Source organism: Halichoerus grypus, chromosome X (assembly GCF_964656455.1).
Source record: "Halichoerus grypus chromosome X, mHalGry1.hap1.1, whole genome shotgun sequence".
In the NCBI taxonomy this organism is placed as follows: Eukaryota; Metazoa; Chordata; class Mammalia; order Carnivora; family Phocidae; genus Halichoerus; species Halichoerus grypus.
Genome location: NC_135727.1, coordinates 108,960,881 through 108,988,070, shown reverse-complemented (window position 1 = coordinate 108,988,070; position 27,190 = coordinate 108,960,881).

Sequence of the window (27,190 nt, the reverse complement as noted above, 5' to 3'; positions counted from 1 at the left end):
GTTCAGAATGGTTTGATCCCTATCTAGCTGAATTCCTGGGACTAGACGAAATTTAGGTCTCCTACTACTCCACCATCTTGCTCCTCCTCCGAATGTAGTTCAGTTTCATTCTTTTGCATGTAGCTGTCCAGTTTTGCCAACGCCATTTGTTGAAGAGACTGTCCTTTCCTTGTTGTATATTCTTGCCTTCTTTGTTGTAGATTAATTGACCATATAAGTGTGGGTGTATTTCTGGACTCTCCATCCTGTTCTATTTATCTATGTGTGCTCTAGGTTTTTATTGCAACATAATAAATTTTTTAACCTCATTTATTTTTTCTTTCAGTTTTATTGAGATATAATTGACATAGAGCACTGTATAAATTTAAGGTATACAGCATAATGATTTAACTTACATACATTGTGAAATGATCACCACAGTAAGTTTAGTTAACATCTATCATCTCATGTAGATTCAAAATAAAGAAAAAAATGTTTTTTTCCTTGTAATGAGAACTTTTAGCAATTTTAGAATGTGTCATATAGCAGTGTTAATTATAGTCATCATGCTGTGCATTACATCCTTAGTACTTACTTACCTTATAACTGGAAGTTTGTACCTTTTGACCCCTTCCATCCAATTCCCCCACTCCCATCCCCTGCTCTGGTAGCTATAAATCTGTTCTATTTTTCTGAGTTTGGTGTTTTAGATTCCACACATAAGTGAGATCATACAGTATTTGTCTTCCTCTAACTTATTTCACTTAGCATAATGCCCTCAAGGTCCATCCATGTTGCTGCAAATGGCAGGATTTTCTTCTTTTTATGGTTGAATAGGATTCCATTGTGTATATATGTCTCATTTTCTTTATACATTTATCTATTAATGGATACTTAGGTTATTTCCATGTCTTGGCTCTTGTAATAATGTTGCAGTTAACATGGGGGTACAGATATTTCTTTGACATAGCAATTTCTTTTCTTTCAAATATATACGCAGAAGTAGTATTGCTGAATTATATGGTAGTTCTATTTTTAATTTTGGGGGAGAACTTCTATACTGTTTTTCCATAGTAACTGTACTACTTTATAATCCTACTGACCATGCACTTTTCTCCACATCCTTGCCAGCATCTGTTATCCCTTATCTTTTTCATAATAGCCATTCTGACAGGTGTGAGGTGATATCTCATTGTGGCTTTGATTTGCATTTCCCTAATGATTAGCAATGCTGAGCACCTTTTCAGAAACAACATTTTTTAGGGCACCCCCCCTTTTTCAGCAACAATAATTTCAAAGATATATTATTCTGGATGATACAATAAGGCTAGTCTCATTAGAGTTTACCTGATTATTTCTATAGATATAGTAAGAATGATTCTCTACATAAGCCTTTTTAAGTTTGCTGGAAGTTTTCACAAGGAATTTCAGATTGGAATTTTAAAAGCCTCTTGAGGCTAGGAAGCCTAGTTAAGAATTTGCCATCACATTTTACCTGTGATACCTATAGATTTGAGTGAATACTTTTCTTTTTTTTTTTAATTTTATTATGTTATGTTAGACACCATACAATACACCATTAGTTTTTGATGTAGTGATCCACGATGCATTGTTTTCATATAACACCCAGTACTCCATGCAATACGTGCCCTCCTTAATACCCATCACCGGGCTAACCCATCCCCCTACCCCCTTCCCCTCTAAAACCCTGTTTGTTTCTCAGAGTCCATAGTCTTTCATGGTTCATCTCTCCCTCTGATTTCCCTCCCTTCATTTTTCCCCTCCTTCTAATGTCCTCCATGCTATTCCTTATGTTCCACAAATAAGTGAAACCATATGATAATTGACTTTCTCTGCTTGACTTATTTCACTTAGCATAATCTCCTCCAGTCCCATCCATGTTGATGTAAAAGTTGGGTATTCATCCTTTCTGATGGCTGAGTAGTACTCCATTGTATATATGGACCACATCTTTATCCATTCATCTGTTGAAGGGCATCTGGGCTCTTTCCACAGTTTGGCTATTGCAGACATTGCTGCTATGAACATTGGGGTGCATATGGCCCTTCTTTTCACTACATCTGTGTCTTTGGGGTAAATACCCAGGAGTGCAATTGCTGGGTCATAGGGTAGCTCTATTTTTAAATTTTTGAGGAACCTCCACACTGTTTTCCAAAGTGGCTGTACCAACTTGCATTCCCACCAACAGTGTAAGAGGGTTCCCCTTTCTCCACAACCTCTCCAACATTTGTTGTTTCTCTCCCTGTCCATTTTTGCCATTCCAACTGATGTGAGGTGGTATCTCAGTGTGGTTTTGATTTGAATTTCCCTGATGGCTAATGATGATGAACATTTTTTCATGTGTCTGTTAGCCATTTGTATGTCTTCTTCAGAGAAGTGTCTTTTCATATCTTCTGTCCACTTTTTGACTTATTTGTTTTTGAGAAGTTCTTTATAGATCTTGGATACCAGCCCTTTATCTGTAGTGTCATTTGCAAATATCTTCTCCCATTCTGTGGGTTGCCTCTTTGTTTTGTTGACTGTTTCCTTTGCTGTGCAGAAGCTCTTTATCTTGATGAAGTCCCAAAAGTTCATTTTTGCTTTTGTTTCACTAGCTTTTGGAGATGTATCTTGAAAGAAGTTGCTGTGGGCAATGTCAAAGAGGTTACTGCCTATGTTCTCCTCTAGGATTTTGATGGATTCCTGTCTCACATTGAGGTCTTTCATCCATTTTGAGTTTATCTTTGTGTATAGTGTTGGAGAATGGTCGAGTTTCATTCTTCTGCATGCATGTGGCTGTCCAATTTTCCCAACACCATTTATTGAAGAGACTGTCTTTTTTCCATTGCATGTTTTTTCCTGCTTTGTCAAAGATCATTTGACCATAGAGTTGAGGGTCCCTATCTGGGTTCTCTATTCTGTTCCATTGGTCTATATGTCTGTTTTTGTGCCAGTACCATGCTGTCTTGGTGATCACAGCTTTGTAATATAGCTTGAAATCGGGCAACGTGATGCCCCCAGCTTTGTTTTTCTTTTTCAACATTTCCTTGGTGACTCGGGGTCTTTTCTGATTCCATACTAATTTTAGGATTGTGTGTTCCAGCACTTTGAAAAATGTCATTGGAATTTTGATTGGGATGGCATTGAAGGTATAGATTGCTCTGGGTACCTTGGACATTTTAACAGTGTTTATTCTTCTGATCCATGAGCATGGAATATTTTTCCATCTTTTTGTGTCTTCTTCAATTTCTTTCATGAGTGTTCTGTAGTTCCTAGAGTATAGATCCTTTACCTCTTTGGTTAGGTTTATTCCAAGGTATCTTACGGTTTTTGGTGCTATTGTAAATGGAATCATTTCTCTAATTTCTCTTTCTACAGTTGCGTTGTTAGTGTATAAGAAAGCAACTGATTTCTGTGCATTGATTTTGTATCCTGCCACATTACTGAATTGCTGTATGAGTTCTAGTAGTTTGGGGGTGGAGACTTTTGGGTTTTCCACATAAAGTATCATGTTGTCTGCGAAAAGAGAGAGTTTGACTTCTTCTTTGCCAATTTGAATACCTTGTATTTCTTTTTGTTGTCTGATTGCTGTTGCTAGGACTTCTAGTACTATGTTGAACAATAGTGGTGAGAGTGGGCATCCTTGACGTGTTCCTGATCTTAAGGGAAAGGCTCTCAGCTTTTCCCCATTGAGGATGATATTTGCTGTGTGTTTTTCATAGATGGATTTTATGAACTTGAGGAATGTTCCCTCTATCCCTATACTCTGAAGAGTTTTAATCAGGAAAGGATGTTGTATTTTTTCACATGCTTTTTCTGCATCAATTGAGAGGACCATATGGTTCTTCTCCCTCCTCTTATTAATGTGTTCTATCACACTGATTGATTTGCGAATGTTGAACCACCCTTGCATCCCGGGGATAAATCCCACTTGGTCGTGGTGGATGATCCTTTTAATGTATTGTTGGATCCTATTAGCTAGGATTTTGTGGAGGATTTTGGAATCCATATTCCTCAGGGATATCGGTCTGAAATTCTCCTTTTTGATGGGGGTCTTTGCCTGGTTTGGGGATTAAGATAATGCTGGCCTCATAGAATGAGTTTGGAAGTTTTCCTTCTGTTTCTATTTTTTGAAACAGCTTCAGTAGAATAGTTATTATTTCTTCTTTGAATGCTTGGTAGAATTCCCCAGGGAATCCCTCAGACCCTGGACTCTTGTTTTTTGGGAGGTTTTTGATCACTGCTTCAATCTCATTAGTGGTTATTGGCCTATTCAGGTTGTCAATTTCTTCCTGTTTCAGTCTTGGCAGCTTATAGGTTTCCAGGAAGGCCTCCATTTCATCCGGATTGCTCAGTTTATTGGCATATAGTTGTTGATAATAATTTCTAATAATTGTTTCTATTTCCTTGGTGTTAGTCGTGATCTCTCCCCTTTCATTCATAATTTTATTAATTTGTGTCCTTTCTCTTTTCTTCTGGATAAGTCTGGCCAGTGATTTATGGATCCTATTAATTCTTTCAAAGAACCAACTTCTAGTTTCATTGATCTGATCTACTGTGTTTCTGGTTTCTAATTCATTGATTTCTGCTCTAATCTTAATTATTTCTCTTCTAATGCATGGCTTAGGCATCATTTGTTGCTTTTTCTCTAGTACTTTAAGGTGTAGAGTTAGTTGGTGAATTCAGGATTTTTCTATTTTTTTTGAGTGAGGCTTGGATGGCTATGTATTTCCCCCTTTGACCGCCTTTGCAGTATCCAGTAGGTTTTGGACTGATGTGTTTTCGTTCTCATTGATTTCCATGAATTGTTTAAGTTCTTCTTTGATTTCCTAGTTGACCCAAACATTCTTGAGCAGAGTGGTCTTTAGCTTCCAAGTGTTTGAATTTCTGCCAAATTTTTCTTGTGATTGAGTTCCAGTTTTAAAGCATTATGGTCTGAGAATATGCAGGGAATAATCTCAATCTTTTGGTATCGGTTGAGACCTGATTTGTGACCCAGTATGTGGTCTGTTCTGGAGAAAGTTCCATGTGCACTCGAAAAGAATGAGTGTTCTGTTGTTTTAGGGTTGAATGTTCTGTATATATCTATGAAGTCCATCTGGTGTAGTGTATCATTCAAAGCTCTTGTTTCCTTGTTGATTTTCTGCTTAGATGATCTGTTCATTGCTGAGAGTGGAGTATTGAGGTCTCCTACAATTAACGTATTGTTATCAATATGACTCTTTATTTTGGTTAACAGTTGGCTTATGTAGATTGCCGCTCCCACGTTGGGGGCATAGATATTTACAATTGTTAAATCTTCTTGTTGGATAGACCCTTTAAGAATGATATAGTGTCCTTCTGTGTCTCTAATTACAGACTTTAGTTTAAAATCTAATTTGTCTGACATAAGAATTGCTACCCCAGCTTTCTTTTGAGGTCCAGTGGCATGGAAGATGGATCTCCATCCCTTCACTTTCAGTCTGGATGTATCTTTAGGTTCAAAATGTGTCTCTTGTAGGCAGTATATGGATGGGTCCTGTCTTTTTATCCAGTCTGCAACTCTGTGCCATTTTATGGGAGCATTTAGGCCATTCAGGTTGAGAGTGATTATTGAAAGATATGAATTAATTGTCATCATGTTGCCTGTGAAGACTTTGTTTTTATAGATTGTCCCTGTAAATTTCTGTTGTATATCACTCTTGGGGTCTTTCTCCTTTTATAGAACCCCCCTTAATATTTCTTGCAGGGCTGGCTTAGTGGTCACATATTCTTTCAGTTTCTGCTGGTCGTGGAAGCTCTGCATCTCTCCATCCATTCTAAATGACAGCCTTGTCGGATAAAGTATTCTTGGCTGCATGTTCTTCTCATTTAGTACCCTGAAAATGTCTTGCCAGGTCTTTCTGGCTTGCCAGGTCTCTGTGGATAGGTCTAACGTTATTCTGATGTTCCTCCCTCTGTACGTAAGGAATCTCTTCCCCCTAACTGCCCTTAAGATGGTTTCCTTGGTTCTAAGATTTGCAAGTTTTACTATTACATGCCAGGGTGTTGGCCTGTTTTCCTTGATCTTGGGAGGGGTCCTCTCTGCCTCTAGGACGCGAACATTTGTTTCATTCCCCAGATTAGGGAAGTTCTCAGCTACGATTTGCTCAAATACATTTTCTAGTCCTCTCTCTCCCTCCACCCTCTCCGGGATTCCAATTATTCTGACATTGGAATGCTTCATGGTGTCACTTATTTCTCTGATTCTATTTTCATGGATTCTGAGTTGTTTTTCCCTGGCCTCTTCTTTTCCCTTTTTATCTATTATATTGTCTTCCAGGTCGCTTATTCGTTCTTCTGCCTCACTTACCCTAGCTGTTAGATTATCTAGATTGGATTGGATCTCACTGATAGCATTTTTAAGTTCTGCCAATTCATCTTTCATTTCTGCCCTTAGAGACTCTATGTTGCCATTAATTGATTTCTCCATTCTAGCCATTGTCTTCACAATTGCTAGCCTGAATTCCATCTCCAACATCTTGGTTATATCTGCATCCATTTGTAAATCTGCAGCATAAGTCATGATCTCTGAGTCTTTTCTATTTTGGGGGTTCCTCCTCCTAGTCATTCTGTTGATGGGTGTTTGAGGGAATGTATAGAGTCCAAATTATTGACCAGAACCCAAGCAAGATGCACCTGTTTTCTTGGGACCTTAGGGTTGCTGGCCTCTTGTTTTCCCCGCCTGTCTTCTGGGGGGACAGGCCTGCCACGCTGTTATTCAGGGAACCCTGTTTGGGCGGAGTTGCCCTGCCCCCCTGTGGCGGGGGATGGGCTCAGCGGGAATCAGTTTTGGGGGCTTTTGTTCTCTGGCAGCTTTCCCTGGTGGCTTTCCACATCTCTTCCGTGAGTCAGAGCAGAAGAGACCGTTTCCAACCCTCTGTCTCAGAGCAGAGAGATCGCAATCTGTTCTTCAGTGAGCTCTCCAGGCCACACCGTCTCCGTTTCTGTCCGGGCTGCTATAAACTGCAGCGTACTGGGTTGTGTGCCCCTCTGCAGCGCTCCCAGTCCTGCCTCCAGGTTGGGGTCCGTCTCTGCCCTTTGTGCTTCTAAAACCACCAGCCGCTACCAGTTTGCACATGCAACCCCGTTGCTCTGGGTTTCCGCCCCAGGGGCTGCCCTAAAGTCCTTTCCCCACCGCTACTGGTCTGCGAGTCCGTGCCCCGTCCCCAGCATGCGAGGCTGTCGCTCACTGGCAGTGTAGGATCCCCACAGCCAGGCACCCTCCCGCTGCCATTTATCCTCCAATATCTGCCCGCAGAATCACAGCTCCCTGCTTCGTACCTCAAAACCAACCGCCTGCGATATTCTGTTTGTAGAGGTCCAGATCTTCTTACATCTCAGGCTGGTTTCGTGGGTGCTCAGAGTGGTCTGGTAGATATCCAGCTCAATTCCGGGGACCAGTTGAAATAGGGTGCCCTACTCCTCTGCCATCTTTCCTCCTCAATCCTGAGTGAATCCTTTTCTTGAGATCACCAAAATATCCTGAGATTCCTTGGCCTGTCAGGAAGTGATTTTCCTTACTTATTTGTAAGGCTAGAAACCTTGTGATCCAGGTACCAGGCCGTTTTCCCAAGAGGGCTTTTTAAGCATTTGTTCCATAAAATCAACCTTAGCTCCTTAAAGGTGTCTAGTTGTAGCTCGTTAAATGAACTTCATTCTCAAATACGAAATTCTAGACAAAGCCTCCGTTGCATAACCAATGTTTCCAAATACATTCTGTTAATAAGAAAGATGGACTCATTGAATCTGTGCAAATAACTAATATTGCCATGAAAATAAGAATACTCAGTAAGTGTTTCTGGATTAATAGAGGGATCAGGCAGGGATAGAAAGATAAATGTTTCATTCTTTTTACAAAACTGTAGTCTACTAAATTGTCATGAGTTAGAGATAGCTTACATGCAGAAATAGAACATTAAAGTACCAGCAGTATTCCTAACAAACCCTGTAATCATCATTCATCAGTTCATTCAGTCCTATGTAATTAATTCTTGTTCCATTTGATTTGGGTTACCAGTCTCATGAACCCATCTGTTTTTCCACTAGAGTTCTGGAAATCCTGACTCTAACCACTGGTATGGTTTTAAAGTTGTTATAGTGATGTCATCAGAAGCCTGTACCCAAGAATACCCAGCTGTCATAGATCTTTTCTGTGGGTCTCTCAGACAGCCCTTTGTCAAAGACAAACATTCTGGCCTGTAGCTGATGGCAGGCACTTTCAGGGAAGCCTCAGAATGAAACAAAAGCTGTGCTCTATATGACAAAAGACAAAATAACTATGGTTAACTTATTATTGATAATTTTCAAAATGAATGATCTGATATGAGCTCATTATAAAAATAATGTGATTAACCAGGAAGTTTGCTTGTTTTAAGGCATGAAAAATGCAATCCAAAAAAGTTTTGGACAAAAAAAATCTATAAACATAATGATTAGCCCTATTTTCAAAGAAAAGTGGGTATCTAACTTATGAAAATGGATGAGTATAATGTTTACAGAGAAAAAAATCTTCAAATGTAACAAGTAATACTCCTGAGATATAATATACCATGAATACATCAAGAAATTATTTAGATTATACCCAAGAATATATCAAGAATATCAAGTAAAGAATATCAGCTCTGGAGCAGTTCCTAAACATCTTTGTATTAATAAAATACCATAGGTAAGTGATGTAAATTCTCTAACATGCTGGATTCACGTTTGAGAAGTAAAATTTGATCAGGTTAACATTAAAAAAAAAATTGAAATTATCATTAATAACGTTATACTGCTGTTGTTTAGTATCAAGAAAAGCAGCACCAGGACTCTGATAAGTAGAAGTATCATTGGCAGCAAAGGCATTGATAAATATCTAGGAACTTCATTTAATTTATTAATTTATTATTAAATATTTATCTTAATAACATTTTTACCCATACATATTTATCCTATGAAAGGCTAAGTGTCTCTTCTGATTTGCAGTGGTTCTAATGTAACTCGAAACATCAAATAAACTTAATTACTGCTAGCAACTTTCTTTTTACAAGGTGAAGGAACAAATCTTTTGTGATTTTCCAGGGACCTTCTGGGAAATGCAAAGACAGTTTTAGGTATAAAAGATAACATTTAGGATTCAGTTTGAGGAAGGCAAAATGTCATAAGTTGTCAGGACATTTAAATAATTAAATGGGATCATGGGTCAGTGTAAAAGAATATTTGGCTACCCAAGTGACAGTGGAAGATTTTAAGAGTAAATATAGGAAGTAACATGATTATAAAAAATCTTAGGTCTTTTAAAAGTGAGAACATTTTGTTTTCTTAAACAATCAAGTATATTATAGAGTCAACAAAAAGCATGGGAAATTATCCTAATAAGACCTAGCCTATTTGCCTAAAAAGCAGATTACTCAGAAGATAAAAACTTTTTACAACCTCTTATTAAGAGAAGACCAATAATCTAAGAAAATTGTGTCAATTTAACAGAAGGAAAAACCAAATTCTAGTTTTGCATGAGTATAATATTTGATACTAAAGCTCTTTTAGAAATCATATAAACACATTTATCAAACTTAGCTAGCTTAGACCACAACAAAATTCCCTGTACAACAAGATTCCCTGTCGATGAACCTTTTACAAATTTTCAGGTTTGTCCTACACTTTTTTCTTTCTCATTCTGGAACAACCAGTTCTTTTACTTTAGGACAAAACTATTCTCTTTTCCTTAATAAAAGCATATTCAGCATGCCTTGTATATAATATGTTGATTATAAATTTTAACAGTTGGTAATTGCTGTTACATAGAGGAAACTAGGAAGTGGATAATTATGAACTATCATACACTAGAATTTTATAGCAGACTATCAAAACTTACAGATAAACATCTCATAGATTTTATGGTTACATAAAGGATATAGTAATATATCCTTGTAATACAGTTTCTGCACTTGGCAAAAATAAACAAGTTCATTAATAAATCCAAATATATATATATATATATATATATACCCTTAAAATTATGTCTAGGAATTAATATTTTGGTATTTTATCTCATTTACAATGATCTAGGTATTTAATGAATATCAATTAACATAATTTAGTATAAGTCTAAGGTTTTTAGTTACCTAAAGATCTTTAAAAGCATCTTTTTTTTTTTTTTAAAATAGGCTCCACACCCAGTGTGGAGCCCAGTGTGGAGCCCAGTGTGGAGCCCAGTGTGGGGCTTGAATTCACAACAATGAGATCAAGACCTGAGCTGAGATAAGTGTTGGATGCTTAACCAGCTTAGCTACCCAGGTGCCCCAAAAGCATCTTTTTTACAACAGCTTTATTGGGGGGCACCTGGATGGCTCAGTTGGTACAGCATGTGACTTTTGATCTCAGGGTAGTAAGCTCAAGCCCCATGTTGTGCATAGAGCTTACTTAAAAAAACAGTTTTATTGAGATATAATTCACATACCATACAATTCAGTGATTTTTGAAATAGTACATTATTAATTTTTAAAAATTGTGTTAAAATATATATAACATAAAATTTCCCTTTTAACCATTTTAAGTGTACATTTCAGTTGCATTAAGTACATTTCTAGTGTTGTACAACCATCACTACTATCCATTTCCAGAACTTTTATGTAATCTCAAACAAAAATTCTGTATCCATTTACCTGTGTCATACTTTCTATCTATATGAATTGGTCTATTACAGATGTTCCTTACAAGTGGAATCATATAATATGTGTCCTTTTTGTGTCTGGTTTATTCCACTTAGCATAATGTTTTCAAAGTTTGTCCATGTTGTAGCATGTATTGGAAACTCATTCCTTTTCATGGCTGAATAATATTCCATCGTATCTCTGTACCTTATCTGTCGATGGACAGTTCGGTTGTTTCCACCTTTTGTCCATTGTGAATAATAATGCAAAGAACATTGGCATGTAAGTATCTCTTTGAGTACCTACTTTTCTTTGGGTATACACCTTGGAATGAATTTACTGGGTCGTATGTTAATTCTGTTAATTCAAACAATTCTAATTGTTTGAAGTACCACCAAACTGTTTTCCATAGTGGCTGCATTATTTACATTCCTACCAGCAATGTATCAGGGCTCCAATTTCTCCAATATTCTCCAATACTTACTTTCTGTTTTTTTTTTAATTATACTTCTCTCAGTAAGTGCAAAGTGGTGTATCATTACAGTATTGATTTACATTTCCCTAATGAGTAATTATGTTGCACATCTTTTCATGTGCTTTTTGCCATTTGTATATTTTCTTTGGAGAAATGTCTATTCCATTATTTACCCATTTTTAATTGGGTTATTTGCCTTTTTATTGTGAAGTTATAGATGTTCTTTATCTAAAAATTAAACCCTTATCAGATACACAATTTTTAAATATTTTCTCCCATTCTGTAGGTTGTCTTTTTACATTATTTATAATACACTTTGATGCACCAAAATTTTTAATTTTGATGAAGTTCACTTTCTTTTTCTGTTGTTCATGCTTTTGGTGTCAGATATAAGAATCTATTACCAAAGACAAGGTCATGAAGACTTAGCTGTGTTTTCTTTCTTTTTTTTTTTTAATTTTATTATGTTATGTTAGTCACCATACAGTACATCATTAGTTTTTGATGTGGTGATCCATGATCCATTGTTTTCGTATAACACCCAGTGCTCCATGCAATATGTGCCCTCCTTAATACCCATCACCGGGCTAACCAATTCCCCCTCCCCCCTCCCCTCTAAAACCCTGTTTGTTTCTCAGAGTCCATAGTCTCTCATGGTTCATCTCTCCCTCCAATCCCCCCCCCCATTTTTCCCTTCCTTCTCCTAATGTCCTCCATGCTATTCCTTATGTTCCACAAATAAGTGAAACCATATGATAATTGACTTTCTCTGTTTGACTTATTTCAGTTAGCATAATCTCCTCTAGTCCCATCCATGTTGATGTAAAAGTTGGGTATTCATCCTTTCTGGTTGAGTAGTACTCCATTGTATATATGGACCACATCTTCTTTATCCATTCATCTGTTGAAGGGCATCTCGGCTCTTTCCACAGTTTGGCTATTCTGGACATTGCTGCTATGAACATTGGGGTGCATATGGCCCTTATTTTCACTACATCTGTGTCTTTGGGGTAAATACCAAGGAGTGCAATTGCTGGGTCATAGGGTAGCTCTATTTTTTATTTTTTTGAGGAAACTCCACACTGTTTTCCAAAGTGGCTGTACCAACTTGCATTCCCACCAACAGTGTAAGAGGGTTCCCCTTTCTCCACAACCTCTCCAACATTTGTTGTTTCTCTCCCTGTCCATTTTTGCCATTCCAGCTGGTGTGAGGTGGTATCTCAATGTGGTTTTGATTTGAATTTCCCTGATGGCTAATGATGATGAACATTTTTTCATGTGTCTGTTAGCCATTTGTATGTCTTCTTCAGAGAAGTGTCTTTCCATATCTTCTGCCCACTTTTTGACTTGATTATTTGTTTTTTGGGTGTTGAGTTTGAGAAGTTCTTTATAGATCTTGGATACCAGCCCTTTATCTGTAGTGTCATTTGCAAATATCTTCTCCCATTCGGTGGGCTGCCTCTTTGTTTTGTTGACTGTTTCCTTTGCTGTACAGAAGCTTTTTATCTTGATGAAGTCCCAAAAGTTCATTTTTGCTTTTGTTTCACTAGCTTTTGGAGATGCATCTTGAAAGAAGTTGCTGTGGGTGATGTCAAAAAGGTTACTGCCTATGTTCTCCTCTAGGATTTTGATGGATTCCTGTCTCACATTGAGGTCTTTCATCCATTTTGAGTTTATCTTTGTGTATGGTGTTGGAGAATGGTCGAGTTTCATTCTTCTGCATGCATGTGGCTGTCCAATTTTCCCAACACCATTTATTGAAGAGACTGTCTTTTTTCCATTGCATGTTTTTTCCTGCTTTGTCAAAGATTATTTGACCATAGAGTTGAGGGTCCCTATCTGGGTTCTCTATTCTGTTCCATTGGTCTATATGTCTGTTTTTGTGCCAGTACCATGCTGTCTTGGTGATCACAGCTTTGTAATATAGCTTGAAATCGGGCAACGTGATGCCCCCAGCTTTGTTTTTCTTTTTCAACATTTCCTTGGTGACTCGGGGTCTTTTCTGATTCCATACTAATTTTAGGATTGTGTGTTCCAGCACTTTGAAAAATGTCATTGGAATTTTGATTGGGATGGCATTGAAGGTATAGATTGCTCTGGGTACCTTGGACATTTTAACAGTGTTTATTCTTCTGATCCATGAGCATGGAATATTTTTCCATCTTTTTGTGTCTTCTTCAATTTCTTTCATGAGTGTTCTGTAGTTCCTAGAGTATAGATCCTTTACCTCTTTGGTTAGGTTTATTCCAAGGTATCTTACGGTTTTTGGTGCTATTGTAAATGGAATCATTTCTCTAATTTCTCTTTCTACAGTTGCGTTGTTAGTGTATAAGAAAGCAACTGATTTCTGTGCATTGATTTTGTATCCTGCCACATTACTGAATTGCTGTATGAGTTCTAGTAGTTTGGGGGTGGAGTCTTTTGGGTTTTCCACATAAAGTATCATGTTGTCTGTGAAAAGAGAGTTTGACTTCTTCTTTGCCAATTTGAATACCTTTTATTTCTTTTTGTTGTCTGATTGCTGTTGCTAGGGCTTCTAGTACTATATTGAACAATAGTGGCGAGAGTGGGCATCCTTGACGTGTTCCTGGTCTTAAGGGAAAGGCTCTCAGCTTTTCCCCATTGAGGATGATATTTGCTGTGGGTTTTTCATAGATGGATTTTATGAACTTGAGGAATGTTCCCTCTATCCCTATACTCTGAAGAGTTTTAATCAGGAAAGGATGTTGTATTTTTTCACATGCTTTTTCTGCATCAATTGAGAGGACCATATGGTTCTTCTCCCTCCTCTTATTAATGTGTTCTATCACACTGATTGATTTGCGAATGTTGAACCACCCTTGCATCCCGGGGAGAAATCCCACTTGGTTGTGGTGGATGATCCTTTTAATGTATTGTTGGATCCTATTAGCTAGGATTTTGTTGAGGATTTTGGAATCCATATTCATCAGGGATATCGGTCTGAAATTCTCCTTTTTGATGGGGTCTTTGCCTGGTTTGGGGATTAAAGTAATGCTGGCCTCATAGAATCAGTTTGGAAGTTTTCCTTCTGTTTCTATTTTTTGAAACAGCTTCAGTAGAATAGGTATTATTTCTTCTTTGAATGTTTGGTAGAATTCCCCAGGGAATCCATCAGGCCCTGGACTCTTGTTTTTTGGGAGGTTTTTGATTACTGCTTCAATCTCGTTACTGGTTATTGGCCTATTCAAGTTGTCAATTTCTTCCTGTTTCAGTCTTGGCAGCTTATAGGTTTCCAGAAAGGCCTCCATTTCATCCAGATTGCTCAGTTTATTGGCATATAGTTGTTGATAATAATTTCTAATAATTGTTTCTATTTCCTTGGTGTTAGTCATGATCTCTCCCCTTTCATTCATAATTTTATTAATTTGTGTCCTTTCTCTTTTCTTTTAGGTAAGTATGGCCAGTGGTTTATCATCTTATTAAAGAACCAGCTTCTAGTTTCATTGATCTGATCTACTGTGTTTCTGGTTTCTAATTCATTGATCTCTGCTCTAATCTTAATTATTTCTCTTCTAATGTGTGGCTTAGACATCGTTTGTTGCTTTTTCTCTAGTTCTTTAAGGTGTAAAGTTAGTTGGTGAATTCGAGATTTTTCTATTGTTTTGAGTGAGGCTTAGATGGCTATGTATTTCCCCCTTAGGACCACCTTTGCAGTATCCCATAGGTTTTGGACCAATGTGTTTTCATTGTCATTGGTTTCCATGAATTGTTTAAGTTCTTCTTTGATTTCCTGGTTGACCCAAACATTCTTGAGCAGAGTGGTCTTTAGCTTCCAAGTGTTTGAATTTCTTCCAAATTTTTTCTTGTGATTGAGTTTAAGCTTTAAAGGATTATGGTCTGAGAATATGCAGGGAATAATCTCAATCTTTTGGTATCAGTTGAGACCTGATTTGTGACACAGTATGTGGTCTGTTCTGGAGAAAGTTCCGTGTGTGCTTGAGAAGAATGAGTATTCTGTTGTTTTAGGGTGGAATGTTCTGTATATATCTATGAGGTCCATCTGGTCCAGTGTGTCATTCAAACTCTTGTTTCCTTGTTGATTTTCTGCTTAGATGATCTGTCCATTGCTCAGAGTGGAGTGTTGAGGTGTCCTACACTTAATGTATTATTATCAATATGACTCTTTATTTTGGTTAACAGTTGACTTATGTAGATGGCTGCTGCCATGTTGGGGGTGTAGATATGTACAATTGTTAGATTTTCTTGTTGAATAGACCCTTTAAGAATGATATAGTGTTCTTCTGTGTCTCTAACTACAATCTTTAGCTTAAAATCTAATTTGTCTGACATAAGAATTGCTACCCCAGCTTTCTTTTGAGGTCCATTGGCATGGAAGATGGATCTCCATCCCTTCACTTTCAGTCTGGATGTATCTTTAGGTTCAAAATGTGTCTCTTGTAGGCAGTATATGGATGGGTCCTGTCTTTTTATCCAGTCTGCAACTCTGTGCCATTTTATGGGAGCATTTAGGCCATTCAGGTTGAGAGTGATTATTGAAAGATATGAATTTATTGTCATCATGTTGCCTGTGAAGTCCTTGTTTCTATAGATTGTCTCTGTAAGTTTCTGTTGTATATCACTCTTGGCTTCTTTCTCCTTTTATAGAACCCCCCTTAATATTTCTTGCAGGACCGGCTTAGTGGTCACATATTCTTTTAGTTTCTGCCAGTCTTGGAAGATCTGCATCTCTCCATCCATTCTAAATGACAGCCTTGTCGGATAAAGTATTCTTGGCTGCATGTTCTTCTCATTTAGTACCTTGAATATGTCTTGCCAGACTTTTCTGGCTTGCCAGGTCTCTGGGGATAGGTCTGACGTTATTCTGATGTTCCTCCCTCTGTACATAAGGAATCTCTTCCCCCCTAACTGCCCTTAAGATGGTTTCCTTGGTTCTAAGATTGAGAGTTTTACTATTACATGCCAGGACGTTGGTCTGTTTTCCTTGATCTTGGGAGGGGTCTTCTCTGCCCCTAGGACACGAATGTTCGTTTCATTCCCCAGATTGGGCAAGTTCTCAGCTACGATTTGCTCAAATATATCTTCTAGTCCTCTCTCTCCACCCCCTCAGGGATCCCAATAATTCTGACATTGGAATGCTTCATGGTGTCACTTATTTCTCTGATTCTGTTTTCATGGATTTTGAGTTGTTTCTCCCAGGCCTCCTCTTTTTCCTTCTTTTCTATCAACTGGTCTGCTGGATTACTAATTCGTTTTTCTGCCTCACTTACCCTAGCTGTTAGATTATCTAGATTCGACTCTATCTCATTGATAGCATTTTTTTTTATTTTGAAGTGAGGGAATTTATTTATTTATTTTTATTATATTAGTCACCATACAATACATAATTAGTTTTTGATGTAGTGATCCACGATTCATTGTTTTCGTATAAGTTCTGACAGTTAAGCTTTCATTTCTGCCCTTAGAGACTCTATATTGCCATTAATTGATTTCTCCATTCTAGCTATTGTCTTCACAACTGCTACCCTGAATTCCATTTCCAACATTTTGGTTATATCTGTATCCATTTGTAAACCTGTGGCAGAATTCACAGTCTCTGAGTCTTTCCGATTTTAGAGGTTCCTCCTCCTAGTCATTCTGTTGAGGGGTGATTGAGGGAATGTAGAGTCCCAAATTACTGACCACAATCCAAGCAAGATGCACCTGTTTTATAGGGACCTTAGGGTTGTTGGCCTCTTGTTCTCAGCCTGTCTCTGTGGGAGGGGCCTGCCGCGCTGTTATTAAGGCAACCCTGTTTGGCCATAGTTGCCCTGCCCCCTGTGCGGGGGAATGGGCCCAGTGAAAACAGGTTTTTTGGGGCTTTTTTTCTCTGGTGGCTTTCCCTGGCGGCTTTCCGTGTGTCTTCCAAGAGTCAGAGTAGAAGAGACCGTTTCCAACCCTCTGCCTCAGAGCAGAGAGACCGCAGTCTGTTCTTCAGTGAGCTCTCCAGGCCACACTATCTCTGTTTCTGTCTGTTCTGCTATAAACTGCAGCATCCTGGGTTGTACGCCCCTCAGCAGGGCTCCCAGTCCTACCCTCAGGTTGGGGCACAGGGGCACGTCTCTGCCCTTTGTGCTTCTAAAACCGCCAGCCGCCCCCAGTTCATATGCATGGCCCGCCACTCCAGGTTGCAGTCCGGGGGCTGCCCTAAAGTCCTTTCCCTGCTGCTACCAGTCTGTGAGTCTATGCCCTGTCCCCAGCACTGAGGGCTATCACTCACCAGCGGTGTAGAATCCCCACGGCTCCCTCCCCCTTCTGTGTATCTTCGGATATGTGCCCATGGAATCACGGCTCCCTGCTTCATAACTTGAAAGCAACCACCTGCAATATTCTGTTTGTAGAGATCCAGATATATCTTCTTACATCTCAGGCTGATTTTGTGGGGGTTCAGAGTGGTCTGGCAGATATCCAGCTCAATTCTGGTGACCAGTTGGAATAGGGTCTCCTACTCCTCTGCCATCTTTTCCTCCCCTCTTTAAGTGTTTAAATAATGATTGCTTCCTCTCCTTAAGCATATGAGTGATAGAGGAAGAAGCATGTAAGGAGTTATTCAGTTCATATCTTGGAAAAATAATAGCAATAAAGTTCTGATAGTGTTGCAGAGGTTATACTTTTTTTGCATGTAACAGCAATCATATTTTAGTTGGTACTCATGGACATGAATTGAAAGAATGAATTGAAATAGATATAATACTTTCATCTATTCAGAAAGCTATCAAATGAGGTGTTATGACTTACACTGAGCAACTTCAACCTATCATTTTTGCCAATCTAAAATTCTGATTAAATGTCAAGCAAGTGCAATGTGAATGTGCTCCAGAAATGTTCTAAATAAGTAAAAATGGCTGTTTCTTTACCTTTTCTGATTTATGCAGTCCTTTTTTGAGACACCAGTTTATTAGAACTAAGATGGGTACTGGTACCTGGAAGTGAAAGTAACTGAATTTCAGCTGGTAAATCTACCTCACCATCCAGTTTCTCTTCCTACTCACCCCCTTTTCATTATGCTGCAATTATAGTAACTATCTTTTGGCTTCTTCAACACACCTTATATGCCAAGATTTGTTACTCTTTTGAGACTTTACATTTGTGCTTCCTCCAACTCGATATTTGCATCCAGTTTGATGACTCAGTTACCTGAAGGATTAGCAGGGCAGGAATATCTGCTTCCAATGTGGCTCGCTTATATGGCTGCCAATTTGGTCGGGGAACTTATTTCCTTGCTACAAGGGCCTCTCCACAGCACTACTTGAGTATGTTCAAAACATGGAGGCTGGCTTCTCCCAAAGTGAGCCATCCAGGAGAAAGAGAGCCACACAGAAGCTATGCTGTTCATAACCTAGCCTTTGAAGTCACAGCATCACTTCCACTTTATTATTTTAAATTTGATTCCTTAAGACCATCCCACACTAAAAGGGAGGAGAATTAGATTCCACCGTTTTTTGGGAAGAAGGCGAAAGAATTTACATCATATTTTAAAACCACCACACTTAGCTTCATGATTCTTCTTAATCTAAACACTCATCAGTTAACAGGTATTGTATTGCTCATAAAATCAATACAATAACAATAATGGTAGCAGTGAACAGATAGTAATATTTATTTGAATGTTATATTTCATATATTTAAATATGTGGCTTTTCAGCAGGACAGTGGCCATGGAGGTCAGAATCTGCTAAGGAGTGTGTAACAACTCACCTGCTAAATCAACTGGCCCTGAAAATAGATGGTGCTGGAGCGTTGGGCCCATACTGGCCGTCGCTGGTGGTCAGTGACCTGCGTGAGAGTGATGGGGGGTCAGGGAGGCATGTGATGGTTCCCTCTCAGGGCCATAGCCTCCCCAAACCCTCACCCCGTGGACGCTAAGCCACGTGGAGTAGGAGTGCTACTGAGGTAAGCCTTAAGGCCTAGGACAAGGCTGGGGTGGAGCTGCCATAGGTGCAGATCTTGGTGGTGGTAGTAAATATAAAAATAAATAAATAAATAAGTGGCTTTTCTATACTACCCCAAATTTTTAAATTTAGTTTTATTATATCTACTGTTTCAAGTCTCTTCAAGAGATGTTTGTCTCTAATTTTATAAAGATAGTATATAGAAAACCATAATTTATTTCAAATTCATTTATAACAAATGGTGATGGGACGCATATATTCTGTTAAATTCTGTAATGGTGAGTATAATATATATATGAATTTCACTTTACAAGTTGATTAGTAATAAATTGTTAAACTGTATTATGTATAAGATTCATGGAACTACATTTCATTTTATCCAATTAATTGAAGTAGAAATTACATTCAAATTCTAGGATCTACTTTAATTTTCAAAGATTTCTATAAAACAGTAAAAATTAGAAGAGAGATGCTAGAATATATAAAAGTGTGTATATTCTTTCTGTATTTAAATAACTTAATAATGGTGATTCAAATTAATGCCTTAACTGACTTGATTGAATGTTATTCCACTTATTCTAAGTGCTTAGTCTTTAAAACAACTAATTTGATACATAATTTTTTAAAAAGCAGAAGGTAAACCTTATTCCTCACTGGCCTCTTATGTTTAAGTGAGATGCGTGTTTACCAGGACCCCTATCTTCCCTACAGTTAATGAAGTCTTAAAATAGCAAAGTCCATTTTTCAAATAAATGTATAAAATCCTAAAGATTAAAGGCATTATCATCATCCAGTATACTTCACATATTCATACTATGAGTAGATGTATTTCCTGCAGATATATTCAATTACAGGCAAGAATGGGTTGTTTAAAATTACTAAAGTTATTTCAGTTCTTCAGCTGAAAAAATTCAGTTATATCACCAGCTGGAATTTAACACAATGCTAGTGTTGAGTGAAATTAACCTCTTAAAAATGTCTTTTGATAATCGCTGTTAATTGTGATGATTTTATTAACCAAATCTCTTAGTGTTGTTTTAATTCTGTCTTCTTATAATTGTATTTCAAAATTCTGGAAGATGTTTGTCTTCAACATTAATTATTTTAAGCAAGTAGATTTGCTTTGTACCTCCCGGGCAGCAGCATGTTATGTTTGCAAAAAGACACATTTTAGAGTCAGTTAACAGTGTTTGAATTCCACTTAGGTCTTTCATTTGCTCATGATCTTGACAAATAGCTGATTTTTTTCTTGGTTTTGGTGTTGTCATATGTAAAAAGGGATTAACACCCAATATGCAGTGCTATTCTAATGATTCAATTAGACAGCATATATGCTTAGCATATAACAGATGCTCAATAAATGTTAGTTCTTTACTCTTTTCCAAAAGAGCCTGTCTTCTGGGAGCATTTCTGTTAAATAAAAAATAAAAACAAAACCTTGCAAGGTTCTTTCAAAAAGTGAATTAAGTGTGGTTATAATCTGGTCTGATTTTGGCAAAATGGTGAAACAACAGAAACAAAACTGTGTTCTGAATCTACTTTAAAAAATCCTCTTCCTTTTTCCCCCATCACTTGGTAGATACCACCACTTACATGTTGTCACCTTGAACAGGTTACTTACCACCCCTGTGCCTGTTCCTCATCTGTAAATTGGGGATAATCATAGTGCCCACATCATGTAGTTATTATGAAGATCAGTTCAGTTAATTCAAACATTTATAATAGTGCCTGTAAAATACTAAACAGTATTTATATTAGGTACCAATATTATTTGTTTTTTTAAAAGATTTATTTATTTATTTGTCAGAGAGAGAGAGAGAGCACAAGCAGGGGGAACAGCAGGCAGAGGGAGAAACAGGCTCCCTGCTGAGCAAGGAGCCCGATATGGGACTTGATCCCAGGACCCTGGGATCATGACCTGAGCCGAAGGCAGACGCTAAACTGACTGAGCCACCCAGGCGTCCCTAGGTACCAATATTATTTAGATAGATAGTATAATTCTTTTACTTAATGCTCAGGAATCACCTCCAAACCCCCATAGCCTGGCTTGAATCTAACTTCCAAATTTTCATATATATTCCCACCACTAACAACATCCAGTATAATTCTGCCAAACTCAAATGCAGATGGTGTACTTAACTTCAGGAGGTTTCCACAGCCTTTGAAATCCATTCTTAGATCCCTTAACATACTTACAAAAAAATTTAATTTGGGAGATATGCAAAGGAATTTATAATATTTTTGAGTACAAAAGTATAACAGAGCTCCAAATACAGAGCATAACATTTGGAGTTTATATAAAATGCTTTGTATTTAAGCACCTTTAATATACATTTATTTCTGTATCTTTCAAGCTCAGTCTCTTAAACTTCCATGCATGCCTTTTTTCTGGCTTTTGCATCCGAGTTCATAGCATATATTTTACTACAAAGGTATTCTAATGTATGTGTCCTCATTTTGCTGTTTCTAGCTTAGATGGAGAGTTTTCATTGTGTTGAACATGGCGATTATTCCACTGGCTTTTTTTTAAAAGCACTTGTTTTCCTCCCTTCAAAGACATGCAAAACAGAAATCTTTCGTAATTCTATTTACATATGGAGTCCTATTGTGTGAGTCAGCATAAGCAAGACATATCCCTCAGTGAATCATTATTTCCTTCTTTAATTAAGGTTATCAACTCCTTGTCTTTTATTGATAGATCCAGATTTCATCTCCCAGTAATTGATTAAGGATGAATCATCAGAAATTTGTCACAATTCCAAATAGACAAAGAATGTAAATAATAGATCTGCAGTATGAACTCTGGTAAGAAAGGAAGGAGAATGGAAATAACATCAAAGCAATAGACCTTTTCATTTTAAAATATTTTGTTCAGTGTATTTTGTTCAGTGTATTTCAGAACTGGATGATAAGTAAGCAAGAACATCAATAAATGGGAAAGTCCAGCCCTTACACTTTAAGTTTTTTTAAAAAAATATATATATATAATGTTAGTCTCCAACTTTATAAATTATGGTCTGGTCAGTGCTTAAAACAGTAATCTTATATAGCAGTAATAAAATCCCCCAAATATACCAGTTATATACATTTAGCCTTTTTTCCATTGTTGTAGAAATGGAAAGGGAAGGAGGACTGGATCTTTTCTGAAAGAAGTAAGGAAATGGGTTTAGGTGAGGTAGGAAAATGACTCAGTTTTAATTTTCTATGAATAAAAATAATTGGAACCTAGGGAAAAGAGTGGGTCACTCCAGGGGGCATCCAGTTCCAAATCAGGAAATGTAGTTGTTGTGATGCCCCAAACATGAAATGCCTAAACAAAATGTTTCTTTTATCATTTGAGTATTTTTCAGAATTAATAAAGTGACTGGCATCATATTTCATTCCTAATGCGCACTCTAACCATAATAATGGTAGGAGCCGTATCTTATTTATCTGAATATTTTCAGTAAGTGGTACTGTCTGGCATATAACAAACACTTGATGATATTTTAATAAATGAAAGAGCCAATAAATGAAATCCACTGAATAGTATGCTAAACTTGAAATTCATTAAGTTTTATTTGAATATATATGTGGGAACTGGGGATATGAGTGAATGAGTTGAATCTATATATGAACATAGACTTTTATAGATATGACAGTTATATATGAATATATTGCATCTTTGTATTTATATAAGTAGAGAGGGAGAGTTGATATATCATTTGTCTTGTTATTACACTGTTGTATCCTAGAAGCCAGAGCTTCCATTTTCTACTTTCTATGAAGAGCTCTCTCTCATATTACTTTTGTTAAGTAATATTCTACATAGGTAGGAACACTGTTTATATAGATTGAACAAAATATATTGCCTATAAGATTTTAACTTTTAAAATTTTCCTTATTTTTAATTAGCAACAAAATAAAGGTAAAAGTAGTAATTTTCCCATCATTGTGTATGCATAATGTTCATTTCTTTTAAAGAATCACTAACCTTATTTTCATTTCTAAGTTTATGTGCCATGTATTTTTCATTTGGAAGTAAATTAATTTACATATATTTGCACATTGAGAGTTTTGGCTCACCCTTTACCTGTATCTCCCTATTTGATTATTACTATTTTATAGTTAATGTAAAATTGCTTTTATCCTCCTAGAGGACTTTTAATATGGTCAAGAAGAAAGTACAAGAATCATATTTTAGAACCATATTTATTACATATAGATAACTGGAAGTAAAGTTAAGTATTCAGGGTGTTAAAGCAAAACATACATACACAATCTATGCACATACAGGATTTATGTACTATTTCCCCTCAGTTTCACATTATATTGTTGCTGTTTTGATTGGGAAGAAAACTTTCGAGTTTAATAAAATATAAATATATATCCAATATGTCATTCAGAGATAGGACATTTTGTAGTGCTTTTGATGATTAAAAAATAATATATAAACATTTTAATTGTGGTTTTAAGTTTCAAAACAGAGATGATTGCTGTTAAGGCATAAGATGGCTGCCGGCCTGTGGCGGGAAGGAAGGTGATGAACATTGCTGGCATTCTGCAGGTCAACAAATTTCATGCAACACTACATGTAAGTCTCTCTGTTACTGTAATCAGGGCTGCTGTCAATTGTCATGGCTGACTGCCAACTGGTGGAATCAGTGGTTGTATTTTATCTTCCTAAGGAAAACTCATTCAGCAAGCTATAGAACATAACTGCTGGCCTGTGACTTGTTTATTTTTTAAATAAACATGCAGTCCAGGGAGGGAATCACCATTCTGTGCCTATTATTTACTTTTGAGTAAGAGAGACATAATCTTTTGGTTGCAGTGTATTTGAAAAGAGAATATTGGGGAGGCATAACAGCAGCTGTATCTAGCTTGTTTAATATTTATGGCTTTCTTTCTCTGAGATGGGACCAAGTTCTGTATTTTTGTGAGTCTTGAATTTTGAACATAAAAAGGTACAGTATCTTTGGTACTGAATTTTAAGGAGAAATTGTGACTAAATGGAACAGAATACAAAAAGGACCTTCAAGCATTCCACTTCCTGATCTTCAATATCATCAGTTAGCTGTGGAGTTATGTTTGCTAAGAATACATAAAGTATTGAACAATTAAAATTATTGGACATCTCTGAAAAATATGAAAGCCATAAAATTATCGTACCAGGTTTAATTCAAGTGTGAAGAGATGCCTGATACATGTGGTGATCATTGGAGTGTACTTTGAAGGATGTTAAATATCCTTTATTCCAACTCTTAACCATCTTAAACTTAAGCATGTAAGCTGAAGATTTGCCAAGTTAAAAGTGAATATATAAGGAGAAACATAGCATGTTATGGAAGAAAAAGTGATTTGACTAGCATTCCTTTCTTAAATAGCAACCTAAGAGCAAAGGTTTAGTCTTTTTGGCTTGGTGGCCAAACTATGAGAGGTGATAAGCCGTCCTCAGAATCTCCATAAATCTCTGTGACAGTTTCATGGTACTGTACTGCAGTGGTTGAATCTGTTCCATTACTCAGATGAAGAATCCCAAATGAATTTAATGTTCTTTCTTTTTTCCGTGTTTCTTTCATTGATTCTGGCTTATCATTCTGCACAGATTTAAGGTAGTAAACATGCCAAAATACTGCATCATTTTGGCATCCAAGAAAGGACAGGAGGAAAACAGAAATAGCCTGTGACCTTTAGCCAGTAAGTGTTGCAGCCAAGAAGGGAACAGACTCAAGAAACAATAACATTCAATGGGTTAACTCTAAATTTCTATGAAATACCAAACTAACACTTGTAGTCCTTCGTCAAAATGGCATTCGTTATTTGTTTTTTTGGCATTTCTTGAGTGCCAGATATGTGCCAATCATAAGTAGTTCACCATCTTGTACAGCATGTGCTTTGCAAAAATTTTCTAAGAGAGATAGCAGATTTACCTAACTCAGCTATGCCGTCTTGCTGGCCTATATTATAACCAAAGACATATATTGTGAGATAGCTAATCAGAGTAAAGACATTGGAAAATAGTAAAACTTGTTAGCAAAATTTTTATAGAACATGATTTTAGTTAGATTCACCAACACTGCTTTTATGTTGTGACCTCCTACTTTCTCAGCAACCTTATCATGTTCTCTGTATAATCTTAAAACTTTTACTCGATCCTTCCTCTTGGCTAGTAAAATGTTTTTGTTTTGCTTTTCTTCCTTGTGACTTTAGTTCCTTACCTACCATTCATATTTTAAAAACTCTCCTGTCCCAACAACTTTAATGAAATTTTCCTAATTAAAATCAATGAAAATCTCCATTTGGGTCCATCCAATAGAAATGTGTCAGTCCCCATCTTAACTTTCCTCTCAGTAACATTAGACACTGAAAGTTTCAGGATCAGAAAGAATAGCAATTTGAGTTATGAGTGAGGTGACTTGGGGACCGTCAAATGTGTGTAGTGAGGAAAGTAACAGAGATTACTTAAGGATTTTGGCTATGGTGACTGAGAGCATAATGATGCTTAAATAAAGCTAAAACATAAATAGAAAAAAAAAGCAGACATTTTTAAAAAGAATAATTAGCTTGTTTTTAGGTATGTTGAGTGAATTGGAAACAGACCCTTTTATCAGAAGAAACAGCAAGGTACAAATATCTACTTGAGAATGGAGTATAAGGAATAAATGAAAGAAAATGAGAGAGCTGAGGCCAAGGGTACAATGAAAGGAAGGGTAAATGACAACCCTGGGAGGATACTGAGGTGGACAGGAAGAGGAAGCAGTGAAAAGAATTGGAAGAGTGATGAGAAAGTTAGAAAAATCAGGAAAAATAAGTGCCCTAAGTCAAAGAAATAGAACTCCAAACAATGAGAAAATGCAAATATCAAATCATTTGAAGACTGGACTCTTGGATGCAATGATTAGAGCTTGATTGTAAGCTATATGAGAGCAGTTTCTTTAGAATTTAGAGAGGAAGTCGGTGAATAAGTGTGAACAAAAGATATGGATGTTCCCTTTAAGAATAATTGAAAGTGAGGGGCGCCTGGGTGGGTCAGTTGGTTAAGCAACTGCCTTCGGCTCAGGTCATGATTCTGGAGTCCCGGGATCGAGTCCCGCATCGGACTCCCTGCTCAGCGGGGAGTCTGCTTCTCCCTCTGATCCTCCCCCCTCTCATGCTCTCTGTCTCCCATTCTCTCTCTCAGATAAATAAATTAAAAAAAAAAAATCTTTATAAAAAAAGAATAATTGAAAGTGAGGTACAATGGGAATTGGATGAAGCTGTGGATTTAGGGGAAATCGGGATGGAGGGAAGGTTGTTGTGTTTTGTTATGATTTTAATCTGAGTAATACAAACGTGGTAACAATCAAACAAGAATCCCCGGCTTTTAGACTTTTAAATCTCACTCTCCAAATTTAAGCTATTTTTAATATTTTTATTCTGGTGGAAACTTCCATATTCAGACAATATGCTTCTACTTCTGTTCTTGAACTGTCACCGTAATGTAAAAGAGGTAAGTCTTTAACTCACTTGAATACTAATACTTTCTTTCCCTTTTAATTTTTGATGTTGACTTTATGAATTGTACATATTATTTTATTTCTTTATTATAATTTCACAGTATCTCTTGATTTCCAACTTGATGGGATAATGGTATTAAGCCACTAAATTTTTTATCCACCTTTCTCCTTACTTCCATCTCCCATATTTATCAGCTGTACTTTTATACTGGCAGTGGTATTAACATCTAAATTGTATCGTATAGTCATTGTAAAGTCTTCTGTGTTCTCTCTATAGGAAATGTGAAAGCTCCTATTTCTCTCTCCTAGCATGAACCATGATGACTCAAAAGAAAGTTTCTAGAATCAAGAACAAATGGATTTTTTTCCTTCTACATCATTAGTTACTTAAACTAATGGAACTTTTTAGTTTATTTCCTAACTGGGCCATTAATTTCTTATAGAAAAATTTCCCTTGGGTTCCTATTGGTCTTTCTTTTGTACTATTTGTCTTTTAAATTTTTATTAAATATTAATCATATATCAAAATATTTATAAAAATTAAATATTAAATGCAAATTAAACTTCATGTTTAAAGTTATATATTTCTGCTTATGCATTTTTACATCATGAAATATTTTCTAAATTTTTATATTTATAACAAGCTTGTTTATAGTCATTATTAAAACTAAAGTTAAGTATAAATACTAAAGATTT